The 14429-nt window shown below is 41.8% G+C and overlaps 1 protein-coding gene across 1 annotated transcript in view; it reads left to right on the top strand.

The window, feature by feature from the left end:
- Positions 1 to 6346: 6346 nt before the first annotated feature.
- LOC308075733 (NACHT, LRR and PYD domains-containing protein 3-like) overlaps positions 6347 to 14429 on the top strand; it is a gene marked incomplete at its 3' end in the record, with an annotated part of 187927 nt that continues 179844 nt past the window's right edge. The window contains exons 1-2 of the mRNA XM_080415679.1: positions 6347 to 6403; positions 13533 to 13589. The remainder of the gene's footprint in view (positions 6404 to 13532; positions 13590 to 14429) is intronic.

Below are 14429 nucleotides of genomic sequence, written 5' to 3'. Positions count from 1 at the left end.
ACTTTATTCCGAACGCTTCCCTCTGTTTGGAATACATGCATTCTTTTGCACATGTCCGCGCTTAGTAGTGCTGTCAGAATTGGCTGAAAATGACCTATCAAATCTCTTTTTTTTAAATTCTTTTTAACTTTAATTCAAAGACTGCATAAGTCTATTTAAGTCTCTGTATGTGTCGGCCACGGTTGGTGCTGAGAAGCACTCGCTCCTGCGGGATAAAATGTTTGATTAATAGCGTAATTTAATAATAAGCTTATATAATGTAATGGTTAAGCCCAGACTTATCCAGGAGAACGGACGCTCCGAGGATCTGAGCCTGTGATGGAGGAACAATCTTTACCTGTCCTTGACATGAAACGGGAACTTAATATAATCAAAAGAATCTATTCAGTCAGATGAAACGTTTTTTAAATAAAATTAAGGTAGCTTACATGAGAAATGTGACAAGTAGTAGGCTAGCCTAAGTTTGACCGTGTCTGGTACAATACAAAAAAATCAACTGGTCTGAACTTGTAGATCTGCTACTTTCGCATTAAAACGGCGATAACAAAGGAACGCGGGCTCGCACCGCATACAACGCTGCCTGGCAGGAGTCGGTGCGTTGCTTCCCGGCCTGCCTACGACCGGAAAACCTCCGCTGCGGAGGCACAAGGGGGCTATTGCCTCCTCCCCATGCCCACCAGGGGAAGCTCCGCCCGGGTAGTGGAGCGGGGCGGCCCCTGGTCCATGCCCGGGCGTAGGCGGGAACCACTTTGTGCATGTCAAAAGTTATATTCTGAATGAATGCTTTAGTTTGGGTCATGCAAACGAGGAATACTTTTATTCAGGTTCCATGTAAACAGTTGGGTATGAATCTCTGTTCGGAATGAGTTAATAAATATGTCCATATAACTACAGCCACTGACTCTTGTGTCTATGCTCGGCTTGTCAATCCTTCGTTCCCTCACGTGAGTTTGTTCAAGTAAGTTGTTCAGTTAGTTTTCCTTACTCCCAAACAAAGTAATTCGAGAGTATTTGCTAATGGCATGCTGACCGATCCAAGTTTAATAGGCTACAGCTACGTGGTGCAAACTTAATTTAACCTATAAACTACTGATACACTTGACGTGATGCTCCCATAGAGATATAAGGATGCCCCTTGATACAGACAAATATTGTGATGCAGTCAGACTAGGTGTCACTTACCAATATTATCCAAAACATTTCAACATTATCCATGATTGATCTGCAACTCTACAAGTGTACATATCTATTTCAAGACATGGTTTCATGTTATTGTGCGTGGCATCCTGATCCAGAACGCAGCCTGGTTTACACTCATGCATGACGGTGCTCTACTGTTCTTAAAAGAAGAAGCTAAGCTAACGCCATGGATCAACTGTTGCGTTATAATGCTTCGTCCTACCACGGTGTAGTGCAGCTAACAGCCGATCTACAAGCTCACAACGTGTTGCATCCATGCCGCGTTGTGGTCTTTTATAACGCCTATGTTAGCCCCGCGACACCGTTGTGCGACAAGGTATAAACCGTGCTTCTTCTGCATTGTCTCTGGTGAGACAGAACTCAAATAGACAGTACAGTGTGGCTAAAATATACAATATTTCATCAGGATTAATAGGTTAGGCAATGTTCCCCCCAGAATAGGCATGCTGGGGTTCATGTGGTTAATGCTATGTAATGTTTTCATGTTTCTCAAGGTTCGCTAATGTTTTCATATTGCATCTCTCTCTCTCTCTCTCTCTCTCTCTCTCTCTCTCTCTCTCTCCCTCTCTCTCAGGATGTTGCGTCTGAGGAGGTGCAGAGCCATGCAGTATTTTCCACTAAGTAAGAATATAAAACTATCTTCTACATTGTTTTACATTAAACATTCCATTACTGTGATCATTTAGAGTTCGGTTAAGTGATATTTATTTGTTAAATATGTGGTAAATAACTCTACATTCTGTCTTTGTTATATAGTGTTTAATTCAGTAACAGGAGTCTCCTTGTCTCTCCAGCTCTTTAGTAAACATTAAATGCATGTTCAGGTTGTAATACAGATTTGATTCAATCAGGAGAGAGAACTCATACAAGATACATGATAAATAATTGAAATAGAAAGTGATTAAACAAACAAAAAACTATTTATAGGCCAACATTAAAATGATCAGACAGAATTGGAGCTGGAACACTAAAATTGGAAATGTCTATAGAAATGATCACTATCAGAATAGTCTATAACTTTTCTTTGACACAACCTTTTCAAAAACATCACATTCCCTTCAATCTCTGTTTGTCAAAAACATAACTTACATTTAAAAATGCATTACTAGGCTACCTGATTAGACTGGGATCAGTTCATTTTACATGTTGCTGATCTGGTCTGGGTCTCTAGAGTGGATATGGAAACGGTGCGTGTATGTGTGGGTGTGTGTGGGTGTGTGGGTGTGTGTGCAAACGGAAGGCGAGCTCTAGACCGGATCACACTGGTCAGTTTGTAATGAAAACCTCCGCTGTGTGGAAAGCCTGGTTTGTGAGGTTGTAACAGAAGTAATATATAAATCCAAGGATGAAATGGAAAGTAAACTTCAACTTTCAGCAAAACAGCAATGTTTAAAGTAAACTCTGCACGGAGGAGCAGGACAAGACAAGATGGTGGTTCATTCTGTCTCATTATCACTGTTTGTTGTGTAAAATCATGGATGTGTATTTATGTCTACATAACATATTATGTTGATGTGGACTAGCGGTTACATAGCGTCCGGCCAAAGATTTTTCAGGAGCACGTGCACGCACATGCACAGATTAAAAAACAGCCCTTAAGTTCACACCTCAACAAACTTTACAAAAATGCCGGGTGTCAGCGTGAATTAACTTAATGTGTAGTGAAGTTATTAAGCGACGTACACGTAACGTCATTAAAATAGCATACCACCAAAGATAAAATCACCAATGCAACACTGGTGACAGGTAACGTCAACTTAAACTACGTTACATAATCTTCAGTCTGTACCAATACTTTTCAGGAGATGGAAAAAAGCGGAACAAAGAAATAGGTTCAATGTAGTACGGCTATTATTTAGTCACAATATTTGTATCTATTTTTGTGTATAGGGAGAGGCCTGGAAAGCAACAAAGTTGTATTTATGTTTTCTTCTTTGTTGTTGCTGTGTTTTTCTCCTTATGAGATAGATACAACTTATAAACGGTTACATATTCATTATTATTATTTTATATTTAAATATTATAGTTAGCTACGGACATAAATTTACACGCACATAAATAATAACATCAAGCATAAACATTCTACAACATGAAGGTAATGAAGGCATAAAAGGAACAATAACACACCTCGCTGGCTGCACATAAACCAAAGGGAACGAGAATGAATCCATGGCCGACAAACAGCAACGCACTACTGGAACAAAATCAATACATCAATCAACATATAAAGAAAACACATGATAGTAACCTAAATATTCACATTTAGAATAGCAAACAAAGTACCTTACGCCCAGACCCAGGCCCACTGGGCCCAGACCCAGGGGCCCAAAGCTCATGGGGTCCATGAGCTTTTCTTTGAATTTTATTTTCCTTGTGGACAATGTGGACTTTTACCTTATTACATTATTTTTTTCACCAATCTCATGGATGGTACCTGCTGTTAGCGTTGGATCCAGAACCGGAGGAACCCGATCCAACATTGAGGAACCAGAATCGGTTCCATCACATTTTGGAACCGTTTCCGGAACTGTTTTATCACACTGTCAGAGCTTGTATATTCTTCACGTCTGCTATACAATTACAATATCAGTGGTTCTATCATTTTATCATTTAAGGACCGGCATAACTCTGAGAGTGTACAAATGCATCAGCAGCGTCGACTCGCATCTGACTGATGTCCTGCATGTACTGTAACATACACACAATATTTAGATTTGATGTCTTAGGATCGTACTAGCAGATTATACGTTCATTAAATGAATTGTGAGGTCATGTCTAACATTTATATTTCTTTGTTTTCAGTGATGTCCTGATAGAAACAGAAGCAAACAACTGATTGTTACTAAACCTTCCATTGGTGAGTCATGCTTGATGTGTCACATCTGTCTGACATCTTGGATGAGTCATGAGATGAAAACGTTTGAGAACCACTGATATAGCAACATTTGTAGAATCAGCCTCAGGTCTTAATGGGTTGAATGAACAAAACAAACACCAATTTATATCAAAACCCTATTTATAGCTTTCTTATTCTTTTAATGTAGTTACTGTGCACCATCTAGTGGACTCATTGTAGAACTACACCACCTGAACTATGATTTGTGACTAACACCATCCCAAATGATACCAGGAATCAAACATGGAGACACTTGATAATAGCATCTTTGAAATTCTGCAAGAGCTTGAAGACCAAGAGTTGAAAACCTTCCAGTATCAACTGCGGCAGCCTGCTAACCTTGAAGGTCTCAAGGCGCTCTCAAAGAGTTGTCTACAGAACGCTGACAGGATTACAACCACAGAGCTGATCACACAGACCTATCCCAGTATTGCGATTCAAATCGTGGCTAATGTTCTGAAGAAGATAAAAAGGAATGATCTACTGATTCCTCTCAAAGGTAAGTGGAGATCAATCAATCAATCAATCAATCAATATGATCAAACGATATTGCCATCATGATATCGCACTAACAATGTCTTGATTGATTGAACACTTTATTAACAGTTTGCAAAAAGTTACTACAGTTACAGTTCTACAATAATGCTAAAAGGATAACATAAAAAGCCCTGGGAGTTTGTTTCCATTGTGGTCCTGTGTATTCAATTCATCAAGACATAATAAAGACATACAATAATATGCAAGAAATCATCAATACTAGGAGCAATAAAAGTATATTCACATAACATGTGTGTGTGTGTGTGTGTGTGTGTGTGTGTGTGTGTGTGTGTGTGTGTGTGTGTGTGTGTGTGTGTGTGTGTGTGTGTGTGTGTGTGTGTGTGTGTGTGTGTGTGTGTGTGTGTGTGTGTGTGTGCGTGCGTGCGTGTGCGTGCGCGCGCGCGCGTGGGTCCATCCATCCAGTGAGGCAGGTGCAGGAGGCGGTGGCTGACCAGGACGAGGCCTCTCTGCTGGTCAGGCTGAAGGCCCTGGGTCTGTGGGGGGTCCAGGACGCCAACGCACTCAGTTACCTGGACCAGCTCACTGACAAGGTATACACACACACACACACACACACACACACACACCCCTCACCACCTGCTGAGTCTTTGATCAGACAGCGCTCTGTTATTGAGTTCAGGGGTCATTATTGAAAAATAACACACCAATGAATTCACTGATTGACCAATCAGAATCAAGCATTCAGCCGAGCCGTGTAAAAATGTGGTTTAATGTGTATGCTGTCATGTGTGTTTAATGGATACGCTGTGTGTGTGTGTGTGTGTGTGTGTGTGTGTGTGTGTGTGTGTGTGTGTGTGTGTGTGTGTGTGTGTGTGTGTGTGTGTGTGTGTGTGTGTGTGTGCGCGTGTGCGTGTGCGTGTGTGTGTGTGTGTGTGTGTGTGTGTGTGTCCTATTAGACGGTGTTGGACAAAAAGGGGTTCCAGAGAGTGGTCATCTTCTGTAATGATGCAGCCAGGGCCAAGACACAAAGTAAGAACCAGGGTCAATTTCTGGTGGCAAGCTAGAAGTCTAGTTGTCGATGTCCTGTTCAAAATGAACAGACAGACAGGTGTTCTTTTATGGCGTTTGAAAGAGGGTAGGGAGTCACACTTTTTGATGGCTGTTGGTAGGGCATTCCATAACCGTAAAATTAATTCACTCCCATGTCTGTGCCAAATCCGGGGGGGGTCATCAGTGGAGCTCCCTCTGGTGTTTCTCACTCTAGTGAAGTAGTTTGACAGATACATGGTCACTGGTTTTAATGCCTTTGAGGTGCTATAGTACCATGAGGTGCATGCATTGTCAAAATGATATTGTATTAGTGCTCCAGCTAGTGTCCTCAGTGTGTTCCTACTGACCAACGAGGAGATCCTGCCCAAAACTATTATTCTTTGGTTGACTTTCTGGATTATCACCGGAAATATTTGTTTTATCTAAAATACAACCCATATAGGTAATCTCTTCTTTCCTTGTGATAACATTGTCACCCACTCTGATCGTAAAGTCTGTGGCTTACTGAGGTTAATTTTGGACGGAAACATTTTACCCAGGTGAAATGATAGTTTGACGGATTTTACCGAAACGAGTGTATGATCCTGTAATACTGCTTGTCTAGAATTCATCTAATTGTTGGCTGATGGTCGACAAGTCTTGTCAAGTCCTGCTGACATTGTGTCTCCCTCTGTTTGACTTTGAATGTCTTTGCAGGTGTGACTGATGTTCCAGAGACGTCAGGGAAAAGTGCAGATTCCTCTCTCGAACTAAATGACGGTAATCATCATCCATTTATGTCCTTCGGGTAGAGTCAATTCACTGGGATAACTTTGTAGTTGTTCAGGTTATGACCGATGGGGCTCCTTGTAGAATACTGTAAACACAATATATCAATGATTTTCCTTCTTTGTTCAAATCAACCAACAATAGAAAAGTGCCACAATCCAAAGTGCTGTAATAACAAAACAATATTTCCCTTCTACCTAGTGGTGTGTTCTAGATTTTTTGGAGGGTATACTATACTATTCCCTCCCTCCCACACGCACGGCACGTACACATGCGTGCGTATATAATTCATTAATGTAAAAAAATCACACCCTGTGTGAAGTGGGCGGTGTCTTCCTAGCTAACCACAATACTGAATGGAGTCAACCAATGATGTACAAAAAATAAATAACTATATAACTAAATAACTATAAATATATATATTTATAGTTATAAATATATATGACACATATATAAATGTGTCATATATAAATATATGTGTCTTGCTAGCTAATCACAATACTGAATGGAGTCGATCAATCATGTACAAAGTACAAATAAATACATTTATTGAAACACTCTTTATGATGGACAAAACCATAACTTGAAAAAAACAAATTTATGTTTTTTTTTCAAGTTATGGTTTCTTATATAGGGCTATGCACATGTGTCATGTGACACTGGCCAATCACAGTCCTGAATAGATTGTGATTGGCCAATCACAGCGCAGGATAATTGTACAAATTTCCAAACTTCACTTTTAGGGCCGGTTTCACTGGCCAAAATATTTGTACATTTTTCCAAATCTCACTTATAGGGGCGGTTTCACCGCCCAAAAATCACACCCTGTGTGAAGTGGGCGGTGTCTTGCTAGCTAATCACAATACTGAATGGAGTCAACCAATCATTTACAAAAAATAAATATATTTATTGAAACACTCTTTATGATGGAAGAAACCATAACTTGAGAAAAACAAAGTTATGTTTTTTTTTTAAGTTATGGTTTCTTATATAGGGCTATGCACATGTGTCATGTGACACTGGCCAATCACAGTCCTGAATAGACTGGCCAATCACAGTCCTGAATAGACTGTGATTGGCCAATCACGGTGCAGGGTTAGGCAGGGTACATTTTTGGCCAATCACAGCGCAGGATTTGTTGTACAAATTTCCAAACCTCACTTAAAAATGTGCACGCGCGCTTTGCTCGCGTATGTGGCCCACTCAGCAACTGTGTGGCCCACTGGCAAACTGCGTCTGGCCCAGTTTCTCAGTAAGACTGGGTACAATTACAGTATGCTTTGTACTGGTTTTCTACTGTTTCTAATGTTAATCACCCTGTAACTCAAGCACTTGGAGCTGCTTTTAGCCTTAGAGAAAGCATGGATTATTACCATATGCTGATTAGGCTTATCAGATATAATAGCAGTGTCAACAGCAAGCATTCCTGTATCTATTACAGAATCCTCCTATAATTTGACTAACCTCTGTAGTAGTCGCGTTTGTAGTCGTCGCGTCTGTAGTCGTGAAGCTGCCCGGTTCTCCTCAGTGGCTGGAGCAATTGCTCTGATTTTGCACACAGCCATTGACCATTACCATCTGAACTTAACTGCGAAGCCCGTTTTTCAATTTCATCAAATCTCAGCTTCTTATTAGCGTTTATGTGTCAAACAATGGGAGATAGGGACCCGGGGGGTTCCGCGAAGGGAGGGGGGGGGGTGCCCGTGGGGAGGGGTGACCAGGGGAGATGGGGGGGGGGGGGGGGGGGGGGCGGGAGAAACCGCACGACAGGACGTGCAATAACCCCAAGTTTGCAACTACTTTCGCCTGCGCCCTTCACCGGGTAGGGTCTAGTAGTATTAACTTGGCATTGAAGACAGAAAAAGTATTGAAGAAGTATTGAATGTTTTATTGTAAAGGTCATTACACACCGGCGATTATGCGAATATCCGCAAAATTAGGATGCGGTCAGAATAAATAAAAGTAGTTTTTTTGCTCCGCGAAACGGATGTGGAAGCTTGCATTGACTTTATAAGGTTTTAAAAAAAAACGTATTATTATCGCATGAAAAAATCGCCCCCAGTGTGTAAGGACCTTAATTTAAGTCTTGCATACAAGCATTAGAGTTAACATTATTTTGTTTTGGTTTAGCAGCAATAAAGAAATAAAAAGTAACTGAAGAAACACATGCATGTGCAAAAAAAGTGGCCCATTAGCTCCAAGTCAGGAGTAGACTGACCATCATTTCCTTGACTTTTATGCTGTGCTGTGACGCGCAGTTTGAATGCTAATGAAGTACTCACTTCAGTGACTTGCCGTTCAATGAAGTGAATGGCAGGTCGTTGAGTTAATGTGTGAATTCCTTCGTCAGCGGCCATTAATTATCACTTCAAGAAAGACAATAGCCGCACATAAAAGCCCTCCCCTCAGACAGTCACTAGGCTTGAAATCCACATTCTTGCCCCAGTCCCTCCTCCTGCGTGTCAGATGCAAATCAGCGTATCAGATACGCTGTTTTGGTAGGTTTTTGGATGTATACGCTAGCCCCCAAACATTTTCTGCAGGCCACACTACGTATACAGGGTAACACGATAGAACACAGCACTGCTTCTACCCCCCCCCCCCCCCCCCCCCCAAAAAAAAACATTTTACCCAGGTGTAATGATAGTTTGACGGATTTTACAGAGCCGAGTCATCTGCGAACAAGATCAAATTGCAGTCACATGCTGATGTCATGTTGTTAATGTAAATTAGGAACATTTAAGGCCCTAGTATGCTTCCTTGAGGAACGCCACAGCTCACTGGGAGGAGGAAGGACAGGGTTCTGTTCACCTCCACCACCTGTTCTCTCCCCTCCAGATAGGATTCATCCAGTTCACTGATAAAAACCGATTGCCTTATCAATCAGTATAGAGTGATTTAATGCCTTCAAATGCCTTCTGGAGGTCCAACATGCCACAGTATTTGCCCAAGTCCACCTCACATTTGAAGTAGTCGATCAAATATGCTGGGTTTCGACACGGTAGACTGCCCCACACCACACCACAACGCTCCGGTCCAAATGGCCTTGCACCACCTCATTACGACCCATACCTACAGTTTTCATAGCACAGTAGTAACACAAACACAGTGGAGTCTTAAACCCATTCTACGCAGTTACACGCGGGAGACATCAAACTGAGAAGATCCAAAATACATATATAAAACAAAAACGATTGGCCGTAATTTATAGTGACTCGTGACGATCAAATTGTCCGCTTTTCAATGTCTAGTGAACCAATTGTAGAACTCTACCTGACAGGCTGTTCACATAGGTAATTACATTTCCTCTGAAGATAAAGGACAGCTGTTACTAGTTCAGGAGGTAGTGAGTCACTATACACACTGGTGTTGCATCATTCTGATGGGCTACAAGTGATGAATGTAGGTCAGTGTATGATCCTGTAATACTGCTTGTCTAGAAATCATCTAATTGTTGGCTGATGGTCGACAAGTCTTGGTTTCAAGTCCTGCTGACATTCTGTCTCCCTCTGTTTGACTTTGAATGTCTTTGCAGGTGTGACTGAGGTTCCAGAGACGTCAGGGGAAAGTGCAGCTTCATCTCCCGAACCAAATGATGGTAATCATCATCCATTTATTTCCTTCGGGTAGAGTCAATTCACTGGGATAACTTTGTAGTTGTTGAGGTTATGACCAATGGGGCTACTTTAAAAATACTGTAAACACAATATATCAATGATTTTCCTTCTCTGTTCAAATCAACCAACAATAGAAAAGTGCCATAATCCAAAGTGCTGTAATAACAAAACAATATTTCCCTTCTACCCCTCCCCCCCAAACATTTTACCCAGGTGTAATGATAGTTTGACGGATTTTACATAGCCGAGTCATCTGCAAACAAGAACAAATTGCAGTCACATGCTGATTTCATGTTGTTAATGTAAATTAGGAACAGTTAAGGCCCTAGTATGCTTCCTTGAGGAACGCCACAACTCACTGGGAGGAGGGAGGACAGGGTTCTGTTCACCTCCTGATCTCTCCCCTCCAGATAGGATTTCATCCAGTTCACTGATCAAAACCGATTGCCTTATCAATCAGTACAGAGTGATTTAATGCCTTCAAATGCCTTCTGGAGGTCCAACATGACCATGCCACAGTATTAGCCAGAGTCCACCTCACATTTGAAGTAGACGATCAAATATGCCGGGTTTCAACACAGCAGCCCTGCCCCGCACCACACCACAACGCTCCGGTCCAAATGGCCTCGCACCACCTCGTTACGACGCATACCTACCATTTTCATAGCACAGTAGTAACACAAACACAGTGGAGTCTTTCACCCATTCTACGCAGTTACAAGCGGGAGACATCACACTGAGAAGATCCAAAATACATATATAAAACAAAAACGCTTGGCTGTAATTTATAGTGACTTGTGACGATCAAATTGTCCGCTGTTCAATGTCTAGTGAACCAATTGTAGAACTCTACCTGACAGGCTGTTCACATAGGTAATTACATTTCCTCTGAAGATAAAGGACAACTGTCACTAGTTCAGGAGGTAGTGAGTCACTATACACACTGGTGTTGCATCATTCTGATGGGCTACAAGTGATTAATGTAGGTCAGTGTATGATCCTGTAATACTGCTTGTCTAGAAATCATCTAATTGTTGGCTGATGGTCGACAAGTCTTGGTTTCAAGTCCTGCTGACATTCTGTCTCCCTCTGTTTGACTTTGAATGTCTTTGCAGGTGTGACTGAGGTTCCAGAGACGTCAGGGGAAAGTGCAGCTTCATCTCCAGAACCAAATTATGGTAATCATCATCCATTTATTTCCTTCGGGTAGAGTCAATTCACTGGGATAACTTTGTAGTTGTTGAGGTTATGACCAATGGGGCTACTTTTAGAATACTGTAAACACAATATATCAATGATTTTCCTTCTCTGTTCAAATCAACCAACAATAGAAAAGTGCCATAATCCAAAGTGCTGTAATAACAAAACAATATTTCCCTTCTACCCCTCCCCCCCAAACATTTTACCCAGGTGTAATGATAGTGTGACGGATTTGACATAGCCGAGTCATCTGCGAACAAGAACAAATTGCAGTCACATGCTGATTTCATGTTGTTAATGTAAATTAGGAACAGTTAAGGCCCTAGTATGCTTCCTTGAGGAACGCCACAGCTCACTGGGAGGAGGGAGGTCAGGGTTCTGTTCACCTCCTGATCTCTCCCCTCCAGATAGGATTTCATCCAGTTCACTGATCAAAACCGATTGCCTTATCAATCAGTACAGAGTGATTTAATGCCTTCAAATGCCTTCTGGAGGTCCAACATGACCATGCCACAGTATTAGCCAGAGTCCACTTCACATTTGAAGTAGACGATCAAATATGCCGGGTTTCAACACAGCAGCCCTGCCCCGCACCACACCACAACGCTCCGGTCCAAATGGCCTCGCACCAACTCGTTACGACGCATACCTACCATTTTCATAGCACAGTAGTAACACAAACACAGTGGAGTCTTTCACCCATTCTACGCAGTTACACGCGGGAGACATCACACTGAGAAGATCCAAAATACATATATAAAACAAAAACGCTTGGCCGTAATTTATAGTGACTCGTGACGATCAAATTGTCCGCTGTTCAATGTCTAGTGAACCAATTTTAGAACTCTACCTGACAGGCTGTTCACATAGGTAATAAAATGTCCTCTGAAGATAAAGGACAGCTGTCACTAGTTCAGGAGGTAGTGAGTCACTATACACACTGGTGTTGCATCATTCTGATGGGCTACAAGTGATGAACGTAGGTCAGTGTATGATCCTGTAATACTGCTTGTCTAGAAATCATTTAATTGTTGGCTGATGGTCGACATGTCTTGGTTTCAAGTCCTGCTGACATTCTGTCTCCCTCTGTTTGACTTTGAATGTCTTTGCAGGTGTGACTGAGGTTCCAGAGACGTCAGGGGAAAGTGCAGCTTCATCTCCCGAACCAAATGATGGTAATCATCATCCATTTATTTCCTTCGGGTAGAGTCAATTCACTGGGATAACTTTGTAGTTGTTGAGGTTATGACCAATGGGGCTACTTTTAGAATACTTTAAACACAATATATCAATGATTTTCCTTCTCTGTTCAAATCAACCAACAATAGAAAAGTGCCATAATCCAAAGTGCTGTAATATCAAAACAATATTATTTTTTCTACCCCCCCCCCCAAACATTTTACCCAGGTGTAATGATAGTTTGACGGATTTTACATAGCCGAGTCATCTGCGAACAAGAACAAATTGCAGTCACATGCTGATTTCATGTTGTTAATGTAAATTAGGAACAGTTATGGCCCTAGTATGCTTCCTTGAGGAACGCCACAGCTCACTGGGAGGAGGGAGGACAGGGTTCCGTTCACATCCACCACCTGTTCTCTCCCCTCCAGATAGGATTCATCCAGTTCACTGATCAAAACCGATTGCCTTATCAATCAGTATAGAGTGATTTAATGCCTTCAAATGCCTTCTGGAGGTCCAATATGACCATGCCACAGTATTAGCCAGAGTCCACCTCACATTTGAAGTTGTAGACGATCAAATATGTCGGGTTTCAACACAGCAGCCCTGCACCACACCACACCGCTCTGGTCCAAATGACCTCGCACCACCTCGTTACGACCCATACCTACCGTTTTCATAGTACAGTAGTAACACAAACACAGTGGAGTCTTTCACCCATTCTGCGCAGTTACACGCACAAATACATATATAAAACAAAAACGGTTGGCCGTAATTTATGGTGACTCGTGACGATCAAATTGTCCGCTGTTCAATCTCTAGTGAACCAATTTTAGAACTCTACCTGACAGGCTGTTCACATAGGTATTTAAATTTCCTCTGAAGATAAAGGACAGCAGTCACTAGTTCAGGAGGTAGTGAGTCACTATACACACTGGTGTTCCATCATTCTGATGGGCTACAAGTGATGAATGTAGGTCAGTGTATGATCCTGTAATACTGCTTGTCTAGAAATCATCTAATTGGCTGATGGTCTACAAGTCTTGGTTTCAAGTCCTGCTGACATTGTGTCTCCCTCTGTTTGATTTTGAATGTCTTTGCAGGTGTGACTGAGGTTCCAGAGATTACAAAGAACACAGACACAGGCAGTCCCAAGTGTGAACCCTGGCTGAGAGGAGGTGAGACCGATCAACCAGACCACAAGTTCACCGTCTGCTTTGGTGTTCCATGTTTTGTTTGCAGAAAATCATTTTTTTTATTTTAAAGACAGGAAAAACTAGGTCTAATGCACACCTGATCAGCTCAGAGACGGTGCGTAGGCAGGGATCAGATGAAAATCTAATAACCCACACACCGTCTTCACTAGAACAATACGGAGAACTTTTATTAAGGTCATAGACCTTCTTCAGGCATTTGAATTTTAAAGACACACATGTGTATAATATGACATATTTAGGAAACGCTTCCTACTCTCGTTAATTGACTTCAAAATCTCAAAAAAATATGGAAAAGACAGAGGGTGAACTCCAAAATATTGTGACTTTATTCAAGTTAAAATAGTTATTTGTAAATAGTGAGGTGACTTTGGACTTGACTTTTACACATCTAGCCAATCACACTTGACTTTATCACACCTTTGCATGAGAGACAAACCCTAAAACATACCTGGGCCATTTTGTAATCCTGTTCTTGTCTGTACTCGTGTACACGCGCACACACACACACACACACACACACACACACACACACACACACACTGTGGCGGTCCGCCCCCTGATTATATTTTCACGTCACGTTCATTCACTAGTTCCACTCCCCATTCACAAAACCGGTCAGCCTATCACCTTCCTTCTGTCTCCGCACGCTCTCCACCCCGCTCCCTTTGAAGTGCACTCCAGGAAATCACCTCGCTGGCTCTGTCACTGTCTGTGTTCGTGTAGCGTTTCACAACCGAAGAGGCTGCGACCGTTCGGTTTGTGTTATTATAGCCATATATTATGTTTATGGCTCTAGCGTCC

The sequence above is a fragment of the Gymnoscopelus braueri genome (genome assembly GCF_963280865.1).
Source record: "Gymnoscopelus braueri genome assembly, chromosome: 20".
Lineage (NCBI taxonomy): Eukaryota > Metazoa > Chordata > Actinopteri > Myctophiformes > Myctophidae > Gymnoscopelus > Gymnoscopelus braueri.
This window is presented reverse-complemented; position numbering and strand designations above follow the sequence as displayed.